Source organism: Toxorhynchites rutilus, chromosome 2 (assembly GCF_029784135.1).
Source record: "Toxorhynchites rutilus septentrionalis strain SRP chromosome 2, ASM2978413v1, whole genome shotgun sequence".
Lineage (NCBI taxonomy): Eukaryota > Metazoa > Arthropoda > Insecta > Diptera > Culicidae > Toxorhynchites > Toxorhynchites rutilus.
In genome coordinates, this window is record NC_073745.1 from 134,241,701 (window position 1) to 134,265,606 (window position 23,906).

The 23,906-nt window shown below is 35.8% G+C and overlaps 1 protein-coding gene across 5 annotated transcripts in view; it reads left to right on the top strand.

The window, feature by feature from the left end:
* The window catches only part of LOC129764731 (receptor-type guanylate cyclase Gyc76C-like), a 238,153-nt gene that overhangs the window by 52,252 nt on the left and 161,995 nt on the right, over positions 1 to 23,906 (top strand). The window lies entirely within an intron of this gene.

Below are 23,906 nucleotides of genomic sequence, written 5' to 3' on the forward strand. Positions count from 1 at the left end.
ATAAAAAAAAACTTTATTCTCTCATTTAATACACGTCTTCTTATGTGTTAACACTTTGGAATTCAATTTGGGACTGACTCAGGCAATCCAGAGTAACCTATTTTATTGGGACGAACTACAGCGTCAGCATCCGTGTGTGGTGGCTCGCGGGTTTCGGATTGCACCTCTCGCGCGTGCGGTTCATCTTCAATTATGCTGCATGCGCGTCTCGTTGGTTTCGGGTTGCGTTTCCTGATTATGCTGCTATGCTGCGGGGGCGGGATCCCGTCGTAACGTGCATATGCGCACATTATACCGATTCAGTTGGTTCGGTTTTTGCACTAACAGGCCAACTCGATCAAACTTTCTGCCGATCAAAAGTATGCATTCTGCGAGGGCTCTAAAACCTCAATATGCCAAATTTGGTTTCATTTGCTTGATAGATTCTCGAGTAATGCAGAAATTTGTGTTTCATTTTTATGGCAGCCCCCCCCCCCCCCTTAGAGAGGAAGGTGAAAAGTTTAACCACCATAGAAACATTCATTGCATTCTAAAACCTTCACATGCAAAATTTGGTTTCGTTTTCTGGGTTAATTCTCGAGAAATGCAGAAATTTGTGTTTCATTTATATGGCAGCCTACCCCCCCGCCCCCCTTAGAGAGGAGGGTGGAGTGTCTAACCACCATAGAAACATTTATTGTACCCTAAAATCTCAATATGCCTAATTTGGTTTCATTTGCTTGATTAATTCCCGAGTAATGTAGAAATTTGTGTTTAATTTGTATGGGAGCCCCCCCCCCCTTTAGAGAAGGGTGAGGAGTCTCAAAATATCACGAAAAACTTCGCCGGCCCCAAAAACCCCTACATACCAATTTTCATGTTAATCGATTCAGTAGTTTCCGAGTCCATAAGAAGAATCAGACAGACAGATAGACAGACAGACAGACAGACAGACAGACAGAAATCCATTTATAAATATATAATATATATATATATATATATATATATATATATATATATATATATATATATATATATATATATATATATATATATATATATATATATATATATATATATATATATATATATATATATATATATATATATATATATATATATATATATATAGATAGATAGATAGGCGATGCTGTTGAAAGTTCTCCAAGTTTTATGTAAAACTGATGAAATTTTGTAATCAGAAATTGTAAGCAATAAGCAATTAAATCTCACATTGATAGAAAACTGACAGAGAGCTTGGTGTGAATGAAAGAGGAAGGAAAATGCATATCATTCCAAACATACATGCAGTTTCATCATCTACATTAGCTTTTTTTAGTGTTCGTATACCCAAGCATATTTTGAATTCCAAAGCATTCGCTCAAGCGGATATTTATCGGCAGTTCTATTTATAGAAACATAACCGTGAGACGACGACACTTCCCAAATAATTTGATTCCATCAGTTTGGAAAATTCCAATCTCCAAAACTCCACATATGGTCATTAAACGACCGAATAAATTGGGCCAATGACCAGCGTTGAAAATTGTCCTCGGACGGCATTCCTCTCCGCCACTCGGTGTGTGTTTACGAATAATTGAAAAATAGATCGTTAGCGGAGACGAATTCCGCGAGAAAGCGAAAGAAGATAACCCCACCGCGTCTCGGAATCCGATATTAGGCTGGTGTGAAACGGAGTAAACAATGCGTTAAGCGAGTTAGCTCCCTATAACGGTCGGCACCTCAAGTTACGTTTGCCATTGATTTTTTTTTTGAGTGGAGTGGTTCACCCGACTAGAAACCACCCGTAATATGGCCATTAGAATGCAAAGTGTCCATTAAGGTGAGAGGGGGGTCGGTCGATTGACTCCGAAATCGAAACAGCTCATTTCGAAACCGGTCGGTTATTCACATAAATATGCGTCCGATTTGCGTCAAAATAATTTATTAACACTGTTTGTAATCTAATAAAGAAGTTTGCGATCGTCTATTATCTGACTTTATTGCGGTCAGTAAACTGCGCAGAGTCATAAAATTGGAATGTAATAAAAGAGCGTTTATTCGTCCCAAAACATGAATTTTATTGTCCGTAACGAATTGTGATCTCCCGTTGCTGTGCTTACCGCTTTTCATATATTGATATTAATCACTACAATTTGTTTTGATTCGTTGATGAAAAATATCCGTCATAAATAGAGAATTAAAAAAAACACACGATTCGCATCGTATTAATCTTAGCGTGAATATTTTATCGGTTACTTAGCTAGCCACAGGTATTGCGTCATTGAATTTAATTCAATACTAAGGTGCATTCCTTAATCTGAATATTAATATCGAATCGGCATGGGTGGGAATTGGCACCAACTCGTCTGTTGGACACTCTCAGAGTTCATTCAACCTTTAGGAATGAAGAGATGTTAGCTCATTAGACAACTTTGACTACTCAATTATTCTAAAACGAGTCTAGACTGTCTTCTGGGCGGGACGAAAGCTTTTTGACGTAGCACTACGACTTTTAATAAGGAAATATCTATATTAGGGTGCCAATGAATGTATGGGAAAAAATCGACCCTAAAATTTCACAAAGTTACCTCATACAAAATGTTTGACAACTTGAAAAAAACACCCTATGCAAAATTTGAGCTCAATCGGACTTAAGGGAGGGTGGCGCAAAGCGGTCAAAGTTTGAGTTTTTTTGAAAATCGAAAAATCACACAAGGAGGCGAGTGAAAAAATTTAGGTTTTCAAAAAAAAAATTTTTTTATGTCGAATGTCTTAAAATTGCATGAAACGTCGAGATCTACTTTCATCTCGTAAAATTTTTTTGGTTAAAAATCGACACTCTGAAACATAGTCTTTTCTTCGGAATACGAAGCAGAACGTATAGTTTTGGATGCCAATAAAAATAGTTATCTAGATTTTTCATACGGGACTTCCTGCGAAATGTTGATTTGCATGAGAATATACCCAATGCAAAATATTAACTCATTCAGATTTCATTTACTAGTTTCGGAGATGTGAAAATTTAAGTTTTTTGAAAACTGAAAAATCATATTTGAAAAAAAATTTGATTTTGACATAAAATGTTTTTCGAGATAACAGTAAATATCGACGTTTAGTGCAATCATAATACATTTGCCATCAAATTTTTTTTGAAACCCCGATTTCTGATGATTTTTCGGCTTTCAAAAAACTCAAATTTTAACGTTTCTGACACTAGTAAATGAAATACGAATGAGCTAATATTTTGCATTGGGTATATTATCGCGCAAATCAACATTTCGCAGCAAGATTCAAAAAAATATATTTCAAGAGAGTTTGTATGTTATCGTTCAAATCTGTAAAATTGATCTAAATGATTATTTCCACTGCGAAACATACATAAGTATACCTGTTTTTTTTTATTTTTATGCATTTATATGTATAAAAGAGAATCACATATCAAATTTTATATGTAGTTTTCTTTTAGAGAATTGTGCGGTACAATTTGAAATTTTCGAATTATTAAATTAAGTTTTGAGACACAATATTTCTTTCAAATGAGTTCCTAGGTGTCTTTTTTATATTTATTTTTTTTCCCCAATTTTCACCATCTGCAGTTTTTTATTTTTATAAAATTGATTATTAACTAAATCGTGGATTCAAATTCCTAAGACCAACATATCAACATCCGATCTATTTATAGAATTATCCAATTTCGCATAAAAAAAGTTTCGAAATGCAAAAAAAAAAATATTTTCAGTGGTAGTCTTAACATAGTAAGATGCATTATGAGTATTTTTTTTCCCATATTTTCTTTTCCAAGTTATTGAGAATGATCTAATTTTCTAATTTGTAGCAATACTTTCCATAGCGCTGGTGATAAGGATTGGGGTTCATTTACGGATACACTAATACAATACAATAATAGATTTTAAGAAAATAGAAAAAAATAATATTAGAAAATTACAGCAGAATAGATATAAAATATGGTTTTCATAAAATTATTAGATATTTTTCGTACCGCGCAGTTCTCGAAATATTCTGAAAAATGTTTTTCTTCTTCTATTCTTGGATGGCACTAACGTTCCCAGTGGAACTTTTGTCTTCTCAACGTAGGTATTACTAGCGTCATTTTTATTAGTAGTACTTAGTTGAGATTTATATGCCGGATAACACGCCTTGAATGTATTCTGGAGTTGCAAGCTCTAGAATTCGCGTGACCACAGTGCAAAAAGATCACCAATGTCAAAAAAAACACATACACAAACAAATTACAATACATATTTAAACATAAATTCAACCTGTAATGGGTGTCAAAATTCTAAAAAAAAATTTAATTTCAGAAATATATTTTTTTCTACCGCGCAACACCGCTAAAATTTCGAAAAAATCACATATATCGGGAAAGAAGTAGAAACACATTTTATTAAGAATTAAAGTAGTATTGAATCTCAAAATCATCCAAAAAATTAAATATTTCAGATTTTTTTTAGTATTTCAATTTTCGATGAAATTTTTTTTGATAATATTTATTGATATAGCATAAAAAGACAAAAATATACTAAAATATATCGAAGGAGGGGTTACAATTTTTTAATTGTATTCTTTAACATTGAATTTAAAATGTTATTTTTCCTAAATGATTCATTTATTTTTCAACAACTTTGTCATACATCATGTTGCAATCAGACATCTGGATTTCGATTCACGATTTTTTGAAAGAAAGATCATTGATTTTGATTACGCCCTTTCGAAAAATCAGTCGCAATTAAAGCTGGTCATATGATAATGAAAATTGTGATTTCAGGTAGTTTCCATCATAAGTACCAAGTTTCAATAAAATCAAAGAGGGTCGCGTCAAAATTTGCTGTTTTCGGCTGATTTGGGGCGGAATTGCTCTATATCAAATATGATTTGAACAAATGTGGACAAAAAAAACGCATAAATCTATCCCATTCAGCTTGATATGTACGAGTGACCACTTTACGTCCAAGCAAAAAAGATCGATGTTTCATCTTTTTTTCTAATGTTGAAAAAGGTGTTATTTTGAATTTTTATACTAAAAGCCGTTTGCTATCTTGAACAACAATGTGTTGGACTATAATATTCCCCTACTCAACATGTACTCAAATGCGAAGAGAATACTTCGGAGAAGATGGCTTCCATCTTTGTACGAACATAGAAGACTTTTAGGTGATTTTACAGTTTTCCAACATCATGCGCAATAGTGACGGAGTACAATTCATGGAATAGAAGCTGTTCTGATGCAACCATCGAAAGCAGAAAACGATTTACAACTTTCGTTTTCGAAACGAAAGTTGGGAATCGTTCATTTCGAGAGTACGCATAGCATTTTGTACTTTTGTGCTCCTCTAATTTACTTCGCATTGTGATCGATCGGCAGAAAAAACAACTAAACGTTTCAATATGAAACCATCACAGGGGTTTAGGGGATACACTCGGCTAAAAATTTGCCTGCAAATATTAGAACTTATTGCAATATTTGCATAGTAAAAGTAGGTTTTGTAAAACACTATAAAAAAAATTCTTGGCAATCGAAGCAAAAAAATAAAAAAAAATTATGGTCAAAGTAACAAATTATTCTTGTACAGAACTTATTAGAGACTTCAAACTACCTTTCGATTTACGGTGCGCTCATTATTTTTTCAACTATTCATCATCACATACGATTTTTTTCATTCAAACAAAAATATCTCTGTATTGAAAGGTCCTATGGGAACGTTATAGAAATCAAATTAAAAAAAAAGCTGGTTGATAAGGTTTATTGGATTTGTGATTGGATTATTGGATTTGTCCACAAAATCTTTGAAAACACATAAAGAAATCGATTTTTTTCGATTCTTCTCGTTATTTCTCTCCATTTGTATAGTGAATGTGTTCGTTCGTAGAACATTTCAAAATTTTAAAACTTATGCATCAGAATGATGTACATCCCATCTCCATTCGTTGATTTTTCTCGAAGTTACATCATCTCAAAAATCACCTCAAAATTTCAACCTCTGCTCCTCGACTCTGCTCCTTTAATTGTTTTATCGAGTGTAGTAGCAGAAGCGTTGAATTGTAGGGACTTTACACTTTCTTCGGTTCATACGCCTCATAGTCTGTTAGGAAAATTGAGAGGCAAGGCTTCGAGAAAGGCCATTTGAAAAAAAGCTGTTGCGTGCACGCTGGCCCGGAGACTTGTGAATGCTAAATGACCGTGTATTTGAAATCTGGTTAATTTAACTTTAAAAGTACTTAAATTGAAAACGGACTGAGCTTAAATTGTAATATTTCTCTTTCCCCAGTGTCCGTAAAACGAAGGCTGCATTTGCATTGGCAGCGATCAATTTACGCACCTTTTTCGCAGTTGTATATGAATATTTGGCTTCGCCACTGCATTAGTTGCTCGCTATTGACAATACAGAAATGCACATAACAAATGTATGACAAAAGGGATGCTTACATTTCTTGTTAATTTTAATCAAGTACGAATTATGAAATAGTTATTTTTAGCATGTCAAACACATTTTAGGGAAAAAATGATTCGATGCGTATACAAATCAACGAAATCCTTTCGCGTCAAACATATGTAATTACATTTAAACAATTTTATAGGAACGTGGAAGAGTTTTCTGATTTGACATCCCCACTGAAAGAAGTAATGCGACTTCAAAAATTATGATTCGTCAGTAAAATAATTTCTCATGAAATTCTCAGGATAATCAGAATATGAAAATATAATCAGGACGCCCCGAAATGATCTCAATATCAGTACATTTCTTGCCAAATCAGGACAAACGGCCCTACCCTTGAGTAGCTAGAGAAACAATAGTCTACAGAGCTCTGTATTAATAAGTTGCTCTTTCATGTTGTTTTCAATTATTAATTTTCTGATTTTATTTTTGTATTTTTTACTTCCTTCATTTGGATATTATGTAGTTTATTTGATTGATGATGATTCGATTCTTTTATTTTTGAAATTTACCCAATATGCATTCAAGGAACTTAATAATAATGTTAATCCACAACACTCGGTGTTATTACATTCCATGTTGTCCAATAGTTCTAAAAATAAGAAAAAGATGATATAAATACGATAACGATAAAATGGATAAACATTTCTCATCGGAACACATCGAGAACGGAAGAGGATTTCCGTTTAAACTGCGAGAGATTGCCTCCTGTTTCTACAGCGAACCGATTTAACTGATCGTTGAATAAAATTCTCCAAAAAAAAAACTAACAAAAATCCATCTCAGGGCGGAAAAAGAGGGTGATGAATATTCTGAAGGAAACGGAAGAAAACCTACTTTATCTCTCTGGACAAAGTTGCAACCTCGTGACGACGGTGACGTTGTTACACGAACTACAACGCCATAACGCCATCGTTGTCGATCGGAGCTTATTCAAATTGCACGGACCGACTGGGGCAGAGCCAATACGTTTACCTAGGCGTGTGAAACCGTTCCATTAGCATAAATTAGAGCTAAGGTGTGAAACGTTTCAATTTACAATATACTAACGTCGGCGCTGCTGTTGACTGAGTTGGGAAGGAATATTTTTGGCGTATTTTTTTGGTTATTTATGAAGCGCTAACGCTGAAGAAGCTAGTGGAATATTTGCACAATCGAAGGTTGACAATGCAATGTGTGTGGTGTGGTGCCCTTTCGTATCGGGTAATTTGATCGAAATGTTTTTGACACTGGGGAACACTTTCTTGACATTGACGCGATATTTTCATACGGGAAGTAATGGACAAAAAGAATCCGTGTAATAAGCGATGGTTCATCTTTTGGTTTATTTTTGAATCACGTGTTAATTTCATACTGCAGCTCTTATGGAACTCGTGTTATGATACTTTGTAAGAATTACTATTTGTAGCACAAAATGGATCGGTTTATGCTTGAAGTAATATCGTCTTCATCGATTCAATATATAGGGACTGTCAATATGGATGGATATCAAATAAATGAAACATACGAAACTTCCTTCTTACTTTATGCAAAAAATCAGCTCAATTGGACTTCATTTACTAGTGTCGCAAAACCGTCAATGTTTTTTTTTAACTAAACAATCGCCCAAGAAAGTACGTATCGGAGTCTTCAAAGCCATTTTTGATGCCAAAAAAAAGTGAGAGGATAAAAAATTCGTTAAAGTTTGGTTTTTTTTATCCAAAATATATATTTTTATTAAGGCTGATATGGCGTCAGCATAACGGAGCCGGGAGTTCAATATTTTGACAATGTTTGCTTACAACTATGTTAGTAATATGTAACCGATTACTCGCGGTTTGCTCGAGGTTAGTATTACAAGTGTTCTCATAATTGGGATGTTGCAGTCTTCAGTGCTCTGTACGTGTGCCCGACATGGGATACTTCCTATTGGGATGCAGCTGACCGTTAATCAGCAACGCCCCCCTAGTCTGCACCCCATATCTAGCGTAGTGCGTCTTTCTCGACTCGAGGAATCCAGGATAGAATGATCACTAGCCGGCGCAATCATCAGCTCGTGTAGAGTTGTCATGAGCGGTACAACCTTTGGCTCTTGTTGAATCATCAGTGGACTGCACAACCTTCGACCCGTGTATCTGTAAAGAGTGTGTGTATGTATTGCCGCGACTAAGTCAAAGTTCATAGATCGGATAGGAGGGATATGAAACAGGGACACAACGAAGGAAACATCATTTAACGTTGACATCAGCGTTTCTGAGGAACAGGTATAGATGGAGCAGAAGATCAGGATCACGGCTACCTAAGATATCCCGGACGGGGATATTCGATTGTCTGCCTTGTGCCCTCAATGCTCTGGATAGCTGAGAGCGGGCAGCATGGAACCGGATACACGACCAGACAACATGCTCGATGTCGTGGTAGCCATCGCCACAATCACATAGATTGCTTGCTGCGAGCCCAATGCGATAAAGATGCGCGTTTAGGTTGTAGTGATTGGACATAAGCCGAGATATCACGCGAATGAAATCACGACCTACATTCAATCCCTTGAACCATGCACTCGTCGAGACCTTAGGGATAATCGTGTGTAACCAACGACCGAACTCATCTTCACTTCACATGCGCTGCCAACTTACGAGCGTGTGCTGACGAGGAATGTGGAAAAATTCATTATAAGTAATTTGCCTTTCAAAAAGTGTGCCTTCTGAAGCACCCACCTAAGCTAGCGAGTCCGCCTTCTCATTCCCCGAAATCGAGCAATGAGAGGGAACCCATGCTAAGGTAATCTTGAATAATTTTTCGACCAAAACACTCAATAGATGTCTTATTTTTGTTAGGAAATAAGATGAGCGTTTATCAACTTTCATTGAGCGGATTGCCTCTATTGAGCTGAGACTGTCTGAAAAAATAAAATAATGGTCGATGGGCAATGTTTCAATGATCCATAGTGCGTAGTATATCGCACCCAGTTCAGCGACATACACGGAACAAGGATCTTTGAGTTTGAAAGAGGCACTGGAATCTTCATTGAAGATGCCGAAGCCAGTGGACCCGTTTATGCATGAACCGTCAGTAAAGAACATTTTATCAGATCTAACTTTCCCATATTCTGCCAAAAATATCGGCGGAATAGATTCGGAGCGTAGATGATCTGGGATTCCATGGATTTTTTGTCGCATGGACAGATAAAAAATGACAGAAGAATTGCAAAAGTATGGGAAGCAAACTTGGTTGGAGATGCCTGGTGAAGGGTGCACGTCGTGGGTAAGGTACTCATGGTATAAAGACATAAAACTTGACTGAGGAGTCAGTTGGAGTAGATTTTCGAAGTTATCGATCACCAATGGATTCATGATCTTGCAACGGATGAGAAATCAGTAGTATTTTGTTTGGTTTGTTTGTTCTTCAACAAACAAACAAATGTTTGTTCTAGTTTGGTTTGTTCTTCAACAAACAAACAAATGTTTGTTCTAGTTTGGTTTGTTCTTCAAAATAGTGAATGAATATTAATTGCTCATTTTGATCTTGTAAATAAAAAGAATACATGTCGTGTATTAGAAACAAAAGTATAACAAACCTGTCATTAGTATTTCGTGTGTCTTCCTTTGACACAGACGTCGAGTTCCTTCCTGCAGACGTCGAGGCATGCGTTCAACCAAGTTTTGCAGGTAATATTGATCAATTTGTTATGACGTCGTTGAAAGTTCCTCAAACAGCAGAGTTTTGTTGGTCACCGTGCTTTTATCCACCAAGAATTGGCCACAGATTTTCCATCGGGTTTAGTTCGGGTGAGTGCGGCGGTCAATTCTTCAACTTTACACGAGATTGACGGAAATAGGACATCGTTTTGTGTGCCGTATGCTTGCCGATAGATCCAATGCTTCGGCAAACCGATCTTTCGTGTTGAGCTCTTCAAATTGTGCATAAGGATATCGATGTACTTGTCAGCATTCATTATACCATCGATCTGAACCAGGTTTTCGACACCGGGCCAAGCAAAACACCCTCAGACCATGATGTTGACGCCACCGTGTTTCACTGTCTTCTGAACTTTCTTGTTAAGCAGCTCCTCTTCTCGCTTAATTCATACTGTGGGTCGTTGTTTCGTTTCGAAAAGCTCGAGTTTGCTTTCGTCTGACTACATCACCTTTTTCCAGAATGAAATTGGCTTGGGGCCGTATTTATTGACGAACACCAAACGTTTGATCTGTTTGACCAGTATTCCGAATCTACAAACTCAATCTGGCTTTAGAGAATGATGGGACCCAATCACTGGAAGCATACAGCAATACAGTTATTGTTATCAGTAATGACGCACCATCTCCAGCTGAATACAAAAAACAGTTCACCTGTATTCTTTTTTGTGCCACATTCAAAATGACCGTTTCTACAACATTATTCAATAGAGGAGAACAAAACCGAAACGTGATGCTGTTAGATATCATGTCATGCAAAAACTTGGAAAAACTAAGAGCATTTGATGGGAGGAGAAGAATGATTTCAGAAGTGGATAATTGAGACGCAAATATGCCTTTTTCGCACTGAAATGCATATAAACCATCGAAAAAAACTAAGTGGACGATAACTTCGTCGAATATGCTTCTTTTTATATACTGCACAAAAAAATCGTGCGAAAAAAACCGCACAAGAACAGAAAACCGCACAAAAAAAAATTGCACAAAAAACCGCACAAAAACACGTTTTACTGTATGTTTTATATTATTGGATGAATTTGTGTTACTTATTTTTTATTATTCAAGCTGCCAACAAAAAGACCAAAGAGCAGTTTTATTCTTAGTCCTGGTCAGCAGCAGCTTTTCGATGAAATCTTGCTCGATTGTAAACTATTCTCTCACACTACGTACACCGACCCAGTGAGTCTGAAAAATATCTTATATTTCTCTATATGGAAGTAAGAAAATATAGAAGTGAAATTAAAACACAAAAAACTCAAACTTTGACCGCTTTGCGTCACTCTCCCTTAAGTCCGATTGAGCTGATATTTGGCATAGGATGTTTTTTCCAGGTGGTTAACATTTTGTATAGGGTAACTTTTTGAAATTTTAGGGTCGATTCTTTCCCATACATTCATTGGCACCCTGATAATACATATCAGATATTCTAGATCCACCAAAACATTCTGAAGTTCAGACTAATTGTTCTACCATTTCAACCAAGACTGGAGAAATGTTCATGCTCAAAATGATTCTTAGAATCCACGTGCTATGCTGGCTTTGCGTTTATGTCTATATCAAATGTTATAGCTCCTCCAAATCATTCTTATGTTCAGAAGATCATAGAGTCAATGTGCTCCATTGACTTTAATTGATATGAATATAAAATATAAGTAACCTTGCATCCGTTTACTTCAATGTGGTATAAGTTTATCATGGTTAATCAAAGGATATTTAGTTCTAAATAGCATTGATTTTAAGCATCATCTAAACGCATAGTTCGTAATAAAAACATATTATGCATATGCAGCATAATGTTTATTTGGCAAGTATGCATATTATATACATTTTTTCAAAAATACTTTTTCGAGCAATACTTAAGGATATTATTTGATCTTGGTATCATAATTTGGTTTTGACAGGCCTGATAAAATAAGTAACATATCAAAATTGGAGAGGAAAAGCTTTTCAATAACAAAATTCGATAGTGTTTCGGTACTGAATATATTTATTTCAGTATTGGAATAACATTGGAATAACATTATACATAGATCCTTGCGTACGAGACGTTAGTTTGAAAGTTTTGCCTGTTTTTAATTTTAACAAATGGGACCTGAAACAAACCAAAAACGTCAAACATTAGGTAAGGTTAGGCACCGTGCATTGATTTATAGATTTTTTTACTCTACATTCTTCGTGAGTGTGGAAAAGGTAGCAACGAAGATGGCCAAAAGAAACACTACAGAAATGACAATATCCACGTAGGAAAAATCGATATAGAAATGCAGATTTTTGATTCGAACGATTATTTGTATTCCGTTTGGGTTGGAGAAAACATGAGTTTTCCACAGAATTTGGGAATTTTTGACTCAAGTGTAACTTTTGAAAAGGGTGTATCAATTTTAGTAAGAGAAATCTTTGATAATTTATATCCCAAAAACTATGAGTCGTACCGAAATAGTGTCTTAGAAAGAGTTATAGAGTATTGATGTCCAAACATGAAAAAAAATATACACTGAGAAAAAGTTTTTTTTTTCACAAAAAATTATAATTTGCAATATCTAAAATATATATTTTTATTTTTATTTTCATATAAAATAGAAGTCATGTAGAAAATGTAAAAAGTGAGCCTAGATAGTAAAACTATTTTTGACGAACTTTGAGGAACATCGAATTTTTATGAATTTTCGAAACTTCGAATTTTTGTATGTTAACAATCATTTTTAATCGATCGTGAGTTCAAAACTCAGGGCCCTCATTGACCATCTTTGTGTTGTTACAGAATAGCTACGTCCATGCAACAATCATCTGCGATGGAGATCGATCCACGGTCGAAATAAGATCGATTCATCCATACAACTGCTCTGCCCTGCAGACACATCGGGCTACTGTTCTATAAATAACTCAACAATGATCAATCAACTGTCTCCGCTGTCCGGTGGTCCAACTGGATAATGGAAGAACAGAAAGAATACCCTTACGCCTAAATGGCTACTGTGTGAATGTACCATATGTAATGGTATAGAAGGAATACTGGCGAAAGGCAATTGTGTAATGTGCTAATTATAGATATGATAACCATGTGACATGTACACGATTAAAATTCGGCTCTGTTACAGCTAAAATGCTAATGAGCCTTAAATAAATGGGATAAAAAAAAATCATTTTTAGCCACAAATTATCAATTCTGATGTGATTTGAAACAAAACAGCTGTTTATCAATCTCCATCTAAATGCAGCCATTCTCGAGATATTTAAAAAAATTAATTCTTTTGTATTGTCTTTGTTATAGTAAAATATATGTTTAGAAGTTACGTTGAAAAACGTTTGAAGACATGTGGGTTAATACAAAACTCCTAAACATATAGTTTTACCATAATGATGTATTTGGAAAACTTGTTGAACATTATAAGCAAATTCATAAAATTTCTTGAACATGGCGGTGTAACACGACAAACATATTAAAAGTGCCTATTTTCTATAAAAAAGACAATAAATTAGATTTTTTTTAATATCTCGAGAATGGCTGCATTTAGAAGGAGATTGATAATGATGTTTTCCACGTAGGACTACGATTTTCATTAAGGGTTCCAAATCAGAAAACAGGTCACGTTTTCATGAAATAAAGTTAACGTTGATAACTATTTTTGCTGCAAACGGACTTTAACGATTTGCATACCAATCGATTCGGAAATTTTCTAAGACTTGTTCAATATGCTATAAATTATAATCCGATAGTCTGTATATGGTTTAATTTGATGAAAATTGGAAGCATTTTCATTTCCCCATGTTTCATGTTCTGTCCATTTGTGTGCTTCCACGAACAGAGCTGTCAATAACGGGCAACTTATGCAGTCGCTAGAATAGAAACAACGAAGCGGAATAGCGAAAAGAGAATATTTGCGAAGTAAACTTCACCCTTGCATAGTAAATAATCTGTCGTAAGTATTGCATCTCCTCAGAGGAAAATCCTCAGAATCTTTCTGTGCCCGAAACAACAAGAATCGCTTATTCTTCTCGTTTTGTGTTTTATGTTTGCTTTCGAGCTGTTAGACGCGTGTTTGATGTTTGTTGAAGGACTATGCACTTCTTCTTCTTCTTTATTGAATTAAAGAGATTTCAAACTTTTCAGTTCATTCGTCTCTAATCTTCAAAAAGACCATTGGGAAACTTTCCTAGTCGTTCACCTCTATTGCCTTGAGACATGTACTCGATCTCCGTCTTCCAGCTCGCCCAGCAACGGTGTTGTCCAGTCGGTATCCTCACGAAGGAATGAATGAGAGGATGCACGGAAGATGCCTCTCGTTAAATACTCAGTGCAATGCGTGCATTAATATAAAGAAACAAATTGCGACTAATGATCAATTAGTGTATTGTTCTCGCAAAGGTAAGAAAGAATCGTTGCTCCTCGAAATGAATCTACAGAACTACGCAAGCCATTAAACCTTTTCAGGGTCTCCGTAACTTTTTGCTAAAGAGTTATTTATGAAATTTCGTCGTATTCGCGAATTATATCCGAAATTATATACCAATAAATTAAAAAAAATGTAAGGGGTTGTATCTTGGACACGACCGCATATTTTCGACGTAGAACTACGCAATTATATTATGCAATCCACTTGTTTACCACTTCGAATATTATTTTAGAATACATCGAAATTTTTGTAATAGACCATGTTCTTCGTTACAAATGAATTTGATGAACGTCCTTTTACGTTTGATATGATGCCTAGGACTACCAAATTTGTGAACGGAAGAGTTGTCGAACGATCATTGGATTCCCCCAGGCACATTAATTTTAAGGTCCGTATGAGGGAAACACAGCTCGGAGGGAACAAAAATACTCCCGACTTGCATGTTTTAACTAAGCGGATTTCCTCAGGCACATTGATTTTGAAGTCCGTGTTAGGGAAACCCAACACGGTGGGAACAAAAATACCCCCGACTTGCAGAGCGGATTTCCACAGGTTCATCTATTCGGAATCAAAACTTGGCAGTTAGGGCGTTTAGATAATGCTTGACATTTTACAGTTATTCAATTATTCATCGCATGATAAATAATATTTTATTAATTGTGATAGACGCGTAGAAATATTTCCTATCAATTGATGCAAACATCTTTCCGATCTGTTAAGAAATGTTCTAGTTATAAGCATTCGAAATACGGGTAGGGTTAGCACACAAATCGGCAGAACAAATGTATGGAAAAAGGAAATTCTACCAGTTTTCACGAGTTTAAACCGTTTAGAGATTAGCGAATTGTAATGTATAGCATATCGAACAAATCTTAGAGAATTTCCGATTCGATTGGGTGCAAATCATGACAATTGGTTTACAATGAAAGTAGTTATTAACGTTAACTTTATTTAATAAAAATGTGACCTGTTTTCTGATTTGGCACCCTTCCTGAAAGACGTAGTTCTACGTCAAAAGATTGTGTAGTCCTACGTCCTAAACGGCCGTGTCTCGGATACAACCTCTCGATTTTTTTTTTGTTTTTGATCAAATCAGAATTTACTATTTGTGGCTACAAATTATTGTTAACATACAAAAATTCGAAGTTTCGAGAATTCATAAAAATTCGATGTCCCACAAAGTTTGTCAAAAATAGTTTTACCATCTTGGACTCATTTTTTAAATTTTCTACATGACTTCTATTCTATATGAAAAAAGCATATATAAATTAAAAAAAAAAATTAAATTAAAAAAGATAGTAAATTAGAAATGGCTGCATTTAGAAGGAGATTGATAAAGAACTTCTTTATTTTAAATCAAATCAAGATTCATAATTTGTGGCTAAAAATGATTGTTAACATACAAAAATTTGATGTTTCGAAAATTCATAAAAATCTGATGTTCCGCAAAGTTCGTCAAAAATAGTTTTACCATCTTGGATTATTTTTTAAAATTTTCTGCATGACTTCTATTTTATGAGAAAAAAATAAAAAAATAAAAAAAAAATAAAAAAATATATATTTTAGATTTTGCAAATATTTTTTTTTGCAAATAAAAAAAAGAGTACTATTTTTTTCTGTTGATTTTTTTTCACATTTTGACATCAATACTCTATAACTTTGTCTAAGACACTATTTCAGTACGACTCATAGTTTTTGAGATATAAATTATCAAAGATTTCTCTTACTATAATCTTACTATAGTCCTTTTCAAAAGTTACACTTGAATCAAAAAAAATTTTAGTTACCGCATAACTAAAATAGCCATAACGCGGTAAACAATGGAATTTTTAAAATGTCCTTTCAATGGTATGCGATGTGACTGTCCTTCATTGACACCCGCTTTTGACAACACTGAGTAACGCAATCTCAAAATTGTCCGCTAACTGTATGAGATCTCATCTTCATAACCTCATCTAGTGTGCTTATACAATGGGAGATACATATTACTGACGACATTAATTGAAAAATAATATTTTTTTCTTTTCTTCGTCCTTTACAGTATAATCAATTGATATATGCATTTCACTGCTTATTAAAAGCAGGGAAGTGATCACCGTTTCGACTACTTCCTTCTCGAGACAGAAACAAGTAATTCTCTACTCACAACCATGCTCATCACAGTGAACGATGTTCATTTTCCACATCAACCCCATCAATCAGCGTTTGTTGAATATTTCAGTATACTTCCAGAACATGATACGGGGGAGGAAATCTATGCTCTATGCCACATCACTCGCATTCCACATTCCACATATTCAGAGTGGAAAGCTGGTTCTGGATGATTACTTTCTTCATACTTTATCAATATGCATTTGTAGCATTCTGTTCAAACCTGCCATTAATTCCATCTTCGCCACTAGAGATTGGCAAAAAGCATTACTGAAAATTTCAAATGACGAAAGTTTTTCTAATATGTTTTTACTCCACTGATTACGCTTGGCGAGGGAGCAATACAAAACGTGAATCTTTCTTTCACGATGTTTCCGTAACAGTAAAATAATTCTGAACGATGGGTTGTCCGCAAATTGAAAACAAGTATGGAAGTTGGAAAATACTGCACAATGTGTAATATGTTTTCGGCAATTCGTGTCGATTTGTTTGTTTCATACTGTTTCTGCCATTTCACGGATGAGAGCATTCCACAACAGATACAAAATAGAATCAATGTCGTGTTGAGCACTGAGGGAAAAACTAACAATCCAATACTTTGTTTTCGTATTTCATCAAATTAAAGTTTCTACTCACGAGACCAGGTTGTACCAACTACAAAATATGTTATCAAAAGATTATGGACAAACACAATCAGTGCATGTCTGTCAATCAGCTATACGAGCAACGATTCCGAGTAGTTCAAACAGAAAGTTTCCATCCAAACACTTTCTCGCTTTCTCGCTCCCGTTGAACCGTTGAAAATCTACGCATCGAATAATTTCTACAATTGATGAGCAAAAAAAAATCCTCCTGACAAACACATTTCAATGAAACCTCTTTTGTAGTCATCGTCGGGGTTAAGCATCGTGAGTATAAAATTTGATTTCTATTTGCTTTTCGTGTTTATACTTTGTCTTATTTGGCGACTCCCAGCGAATTTAATGTGGCGTACTTTTTAGCTTGTTGTGGTTGTGGTTTCTCCTCCTCTCGCCACTCAAATATCGCACACTTCATCACAAAAAAAAAACTACACAGAAAAAATCGTTTTCGCGATCGCGGTTTCGTCGAATTTTTCAAACGTGTTAATTTTATTACGGCTTTTGCGCGAAAGAGGGATTTGCTTCGTTTGATGATTTAATAGCGTATGTCTTTGAGAGCTGTTTCCCGCTTTTCCGGATTCTGAATAATAATAACGATAATATTGCCGCCTACATTCACGAATGAATTGCAATCGCCATCCCTGAGAGCCATTGCCATGATTTCGTTTTTAGGTGTTTGGGATTTTATTTTTAGACCGAATGTTGTGCACCGCGCTTCGAATAGTAAACGAGCTGCGGTATTGTTTGACGCCCATTTTAGCCAGCAATTCATTGTATGATGTTTAAATATAAATCCATATGATAAAATTGGAACGGGATCAGTTGATTGACTGTTCCTATTGAGGACGAAATCGATACTCAAGCTTGGCCACCCTGTTACAGCACTGATTTGATTGATCTTTTTAGAATCGATTATTTTTTGGATTCACAACAGCGGTAACGAGAAGTACGAGACATGCGCCCGCCATGACATTAAATCAAAATGTTTGATGAATTCTAATAATCTACTTTCAAAGCCATTGTGGGCGTGCAGAATTGATTTCACACGAAGTGATTCCTATACTTTTGAGGTTATTACAGTAAAAAAACAAGGTGAAATCATCCTCGAAACCTTCAAGTCCGCGCTGGAAGCAGCCAGATTAAAATGACCGTCGCGTATGCAAACCATAACATGCGTCTGTCCATCCATCACCTCATAATCCGTCCGGTATTCATATCATGTTAAACGGTCAACAATCTGGACTCTAAAATATGCGGGGCAGAGGCTGCCGAAGTGTACATATTTTGCCGTTTTCCAGAGATAACAGGACGGGTGATCAACCATTGATCAATATGTGAAGAGCGCGCGTTTAGGAATTTGAAATACGAACGCGTTTTATATTTGTGGTTTTGTTTTTTCCTTCTCGCTGCTCCTCTTATCAGCTGTGAACTGTCGTTGGTTGAATAAATAAATAAGTATTTTTGGCCACTTCTGCTGCTGGGTTGGCGCTGTCCGGCAAGAGTGTTGTATTATGCCCTGCTACGCACAATTTACATTTGAATGGCACGCAAAAGTTGACACAAGTCGTAAATCCAGAGGCCAGCTAAATTTAGCGTGCGCGCTTAGACGCCAAAGTTTGGTTTGTTTTCCGGACAAACAAACCTCGCACAGTTGTGTAAACTGTTCGTTCAAAAAGGAATCGAATTGAGTTGTTTTGTTTTTTGTGCGAGAATGGAAATTTTTATTTTTATGTGCTTGAAATAAGGTGAAATGTACAAAAGTTTTGGTTCCACTCGATTTATGTTGAAATAGTTATTCATTGGGTATCAAACAGGCATTATTTCACTGAACGTAATATGAAAGAGCTTTTCTCAATATTTAATGTCATGCTAGCTGACCCGGTGAACTTCAACTTCAGTGTTGGACAAAAGTAAAGCAACTGAACGTGTTTCATAATCACGAGTTTAACTGCATTCGTTGTTTTCAGGAATAATACAAATTTATTAATCTTCGTCTTTCCCGAACGATTTTGGGTACTCATTTATACTCGAGTTTAATGTAACCAGGTGTGCAAGTTGAGATCGTTTGATGAAAAAAAACGCATATTTTTCAGGCGAATCTTATAGTTAATATTTTTCCAATAATATTTTTTGTTCCGACGAAAAACCAATTTTCGGCATCTTCTATGTGTTTGTTCCATTGAAGCAAAAAGGTGATGCGTCTTTCATTTTACCGTGTTTCCGGGCTCACAGCGATCTGTATCCAACGTTTCACCCGATTTTAGTAGCTCATGGTACACCAAACCCTCACTTTTTCTCATACCCTGGTCCGAAAACACACAGAGCATCGTTGTTCGGTATGAAACAACGTATATCGTAGTATATCGCACCCAGTTCAGTGTATGTCGCTGAACTGGGTGCGATATACTACGCACTGGGGATCATTGAAACAGTGCCCATCGACCACTATTTTATTTTTTCAGACAGTCTCAGCTCAATAGAGGCAATCCGCTCAATGAAGGTTGATAAACGCTCATCTTATTTCCTAACTAGAATAAGACAACTATTGAGTGTTTTGGTCGAAAAATTATTCAAGATTACCTTAGCATGGGTTCCCTCTCATTGTTCGATTCCGGGGAATGAGAAAGCGGACTCGCTAGCTAAGGTGGGCGCTTTAGAAGGCACTCTTTTTGAAAGGCAAATTGCTTATAATGAATTTTTCCACATTCCTCGTCAGTACACGCTCGTAAGTTGGCAGCGCATGTGGAGTGGAGATGAGTTCGGTCGTTGGTTACACACGATTATCCCTAAGGTCTCGACGAGTGCATGGTTCAAGGGATTGAATGTAGGTCGTGATTTCATCCGCGTGATATCTCGGCTTATGTCCAATCACTACAACCTAAACGCGCATCTCTATCGCATTGGGCTTGCAGCAAACAATCTTTGTGATTGTGGCGATGGCTACCACGACATCAAGCATGTTGTCTGGTCGTGTATCCGGTTCCATACTGCTCGCTCTCAGCTCCATAGAGCACTGAGAGCACAAGGCAGACAATCGGAGATCTCCGTCCGGGATATCTTAGGTAGCCGTGATCCTGATCTTCTGCTTCATCTATACCTGTTCCTCAGAAACGCCGATGTCAACGTTTAATGATGTTTCCTTCGTTGTGTCCCCGTTTCATATCCCTCCTATCCGATCGATAAACTTTTACTTAGTCGCGGCAATACATACACACACTCTTTACAGATACACGGACCAAAGATTGTGCAGTCCACTGATCATTCAACAAGAGCCAAAGATTGTACCGCTCATGACAACTCTACATGAACTGATGATTGCGCCGGTTAGTGACCATTCTATCCTGGATTCCTCGAGTCGAGAAAGACGCACCACGCTAGATATGAGGTACAGACTAGGAAGTATCCCGTGTCGGGCACACGTACAGAGCATTGGAGACAGCAACATCCGAATTACGAAAACACTTGTAATACTAACCTCGAGCCAACCGCGAGTAATCGGTTACATATTACTAACATAGATAATAAGAAAAATTGTCAAAGTATTGAACTCCCGGCCCCGTGAGGCTAACGCCATATGAGCCTTGATAAAAATATATATTTTGGAAAAAAAATGTAAATAAGGTCTGACCGAGCCAACACATCTCTCACTGTCAAAAAACATTTTCTGTCTATTGACTTCCATTTTAAACTTTCGTAATCCACAACTGAATGTACCGACAAAAAACAGCAAGATATTTTTAGAATGAAATCCTCTCTTTTCAAAGAGCATAAATCTTATTATTTTAAATCTATTCTTTACGAGATACCGATCAGGCGGCCATTTACCGAAATATTGGTATACTTATTATTCCATAACCGACGGATGGAAATAAAGTAATTAAAACAAAAGCCTCAGACCACCTATTAGGAATCACTGGTTCCTAATAGGTGGTTCAATGATAATTCAAAACTGATGCTTGTAATGTTGAAGATAAATACAAAAATTTGAACTCTGAAAACATTTATAGTAATATGCTTACTACTAAGCTATACTCAAAAAAAAAAAAAAAAACAGTAGAACTTAACAATAAAGTAAAAGGGTATGTGCCTACAGGCACGAACGGAAGCTTGACGTAGAACTTTGAGGACAATTGCTTCTGAATTGAGTTTTTGTAGTTTTTAAGGAATCCGTAAATTTAATTCAATACTCCAAATTGTGCCTAGAAAAAAACTAGAAAATATTAACTGAACTGAATTTCAAATGGGTTGCAAGAGTTGTAGCGGTCGAAAGAATCCGCAACCATTACAATACTTTATATTTTAATTGTGAACTCTTGACAAAAATATCAGATATATATTACATTAAAACAAAAAAATTTACGTTCTATGGTTTTCTTGTATTGATGCACAAAAATGTTCATTTATGAAACAGTTCCTACAGAAATATTAATCGAGTGCATTCTTAAACTCACGCTTTGAAAACAGGCTATAGAAATCACACAAACTTGTATATAAACTTGTGCGCGCTCGGAAATCCATTTAGTTGTGATTGCCTAGAGAATGGTTTTGCTCACTCATCTAAGCACTATGCTCTTCTCTCCCAATCTCATTTCTTTTCTGTCGCCGGACTGACCGGCATACAAACAGGAACCATTGGCTATGGATCCGTTAGTGGGGAATATGAAATGTTTGATATGAGGTAGAGAATATTTTACCAAGGAAACCGAATATTTTATCAAAGAAACCGCATTGTTTGGTGAAAGCAGCAGCTCTATTATAGAATTTTCACGAATGCCGCAATCGAATCGTTCCTCTTTTGTGTTTTTTTACAATTCTTTTTGGCTGAACAAAGTGGTCTGATAATCGCTTTATTCTAAAGATAAAATGTCTATGAGTTGTATGATTATTAATTACTAGCTGACCCGGCAAACTTCGTTCCGCCCAATTTTTTTGACGTAGGACTACGTCTTACATTAAGGGTACCAAATCAGAAAACAGGTCACGTTTTTATGAAATAGAGTTAATGTTAAAAACTATTTTTGCTGCGAACGGATTTTAACGATTTGCATACCAATAGAATCGGAAATTTTCTAAGATTTGTTTCATATGCTATACATTATAATTCCATAGTCTGTATATGGTTTAAATTGATGAAAATTGGAAGCATTCCCATTTCCCCATACATTTGTTCTGTCCATTTGTGTGCTTTCCCGAACAGAGCTGTCTATAACGAGCAACTTACGCAGCCGCTAGAATAGAAACAGACGGAGACGAATGAATCGTTGGATTCAAAGTCTCCGTAAATAAAGGAAAAGAAGAAGAATAAAAACAACGAAGGGAAATGGCGAAACGAAAATATTTGCGAAGTAAGTAAGCTGTCGCTAGCGTATAAGTATTGCATCTCCTCTAAAGAAAACTATCAGAATCTTTCTGTGTCCGAAAGAGTTATAAAGAGTTATTTATGAACTTTCGACGTATTCACAAATAATATCCGAAGTGATAAACCAAAAAATTAAAAAAAAAAAACAGATTGCGTAGACCTACGTTCTAAGCGGTCGTGTCTCGGTTTTTTTTTTGTTATCAATACCTTTAAACATTCACGTTTTCTTACTAAGCGCAAGTTCATGAGTGCAATCGCAGAACTGTTCATTGATTGATTTTCTAATCGACTCCGTTGAATTTATCTTTTACTAAAAAAAATCCTAGTACTTCTACCAAAACTCACCATTATAATATCAGATTATTTTCAGACACAATTCTCGTTCAAGATTTTTCAACCATTCGCCAATAACATGTTTCTCCGTTACATGGAATAAATGTTTGATACAGAAAATATGATAGAATAAAGACAGACCTCTCCCCTCTTCTCCCCTTAGAGAGGGGGGAAGAGTGTCTATTCACCATAGAAACGTTTCATGCCCCCTAAAATCTTCAAATGTCAAATTTGACTCCGTTTGCTTGATTAGTTTTCGGGTTATGCAGAAATTTGTTTTTCATTTGTATGACAGCTCACCCTAAGAGGGGGGGGGGGAAGACTGTTGAACCACCGTAGAAACATTTATTGCATCCTTAAACCTCCACATGCTAAATTTTGTTTCGTTTGCTTGATTAATTCTCGAGTAATGCAGAAATTTGTGTTTCATTTGTATGGCAGCACCCCCTTAGAGAGGGGGGTGGAGTGTCTAGCCAGCATAGAAACATTTATTGCACCCTAAAACCTCCAGATGCAGAAATGCAGAAATTTGTGTTTCATTTGTTTGGCAGCCCCGCCTTAGAAAGTGGGAAGGAGTATCTAGCTACCGTCAAAACATTTATTGCACCCTAAAACCTACACATGCCAAATTTGGTTTCGTTTGTTTGGTTAATTCTAGAGTAATGCAGAAATTTGTGTTTCATTTGTATGGCAGCCCCAACCCCCGAGTCCATAAGAATCAGACAGACAGACAGACAGACAGAAATCCATTTATATATATATATATATATATATATATATATATATATATATATATATATATATATATATATATATATATATATATATATATATATATATATATATATATATATATATATAGAAGATAGATTCCCCGAATACAAATAGGTTGAAAATTGCTTTGAAAGCTCTTTGAC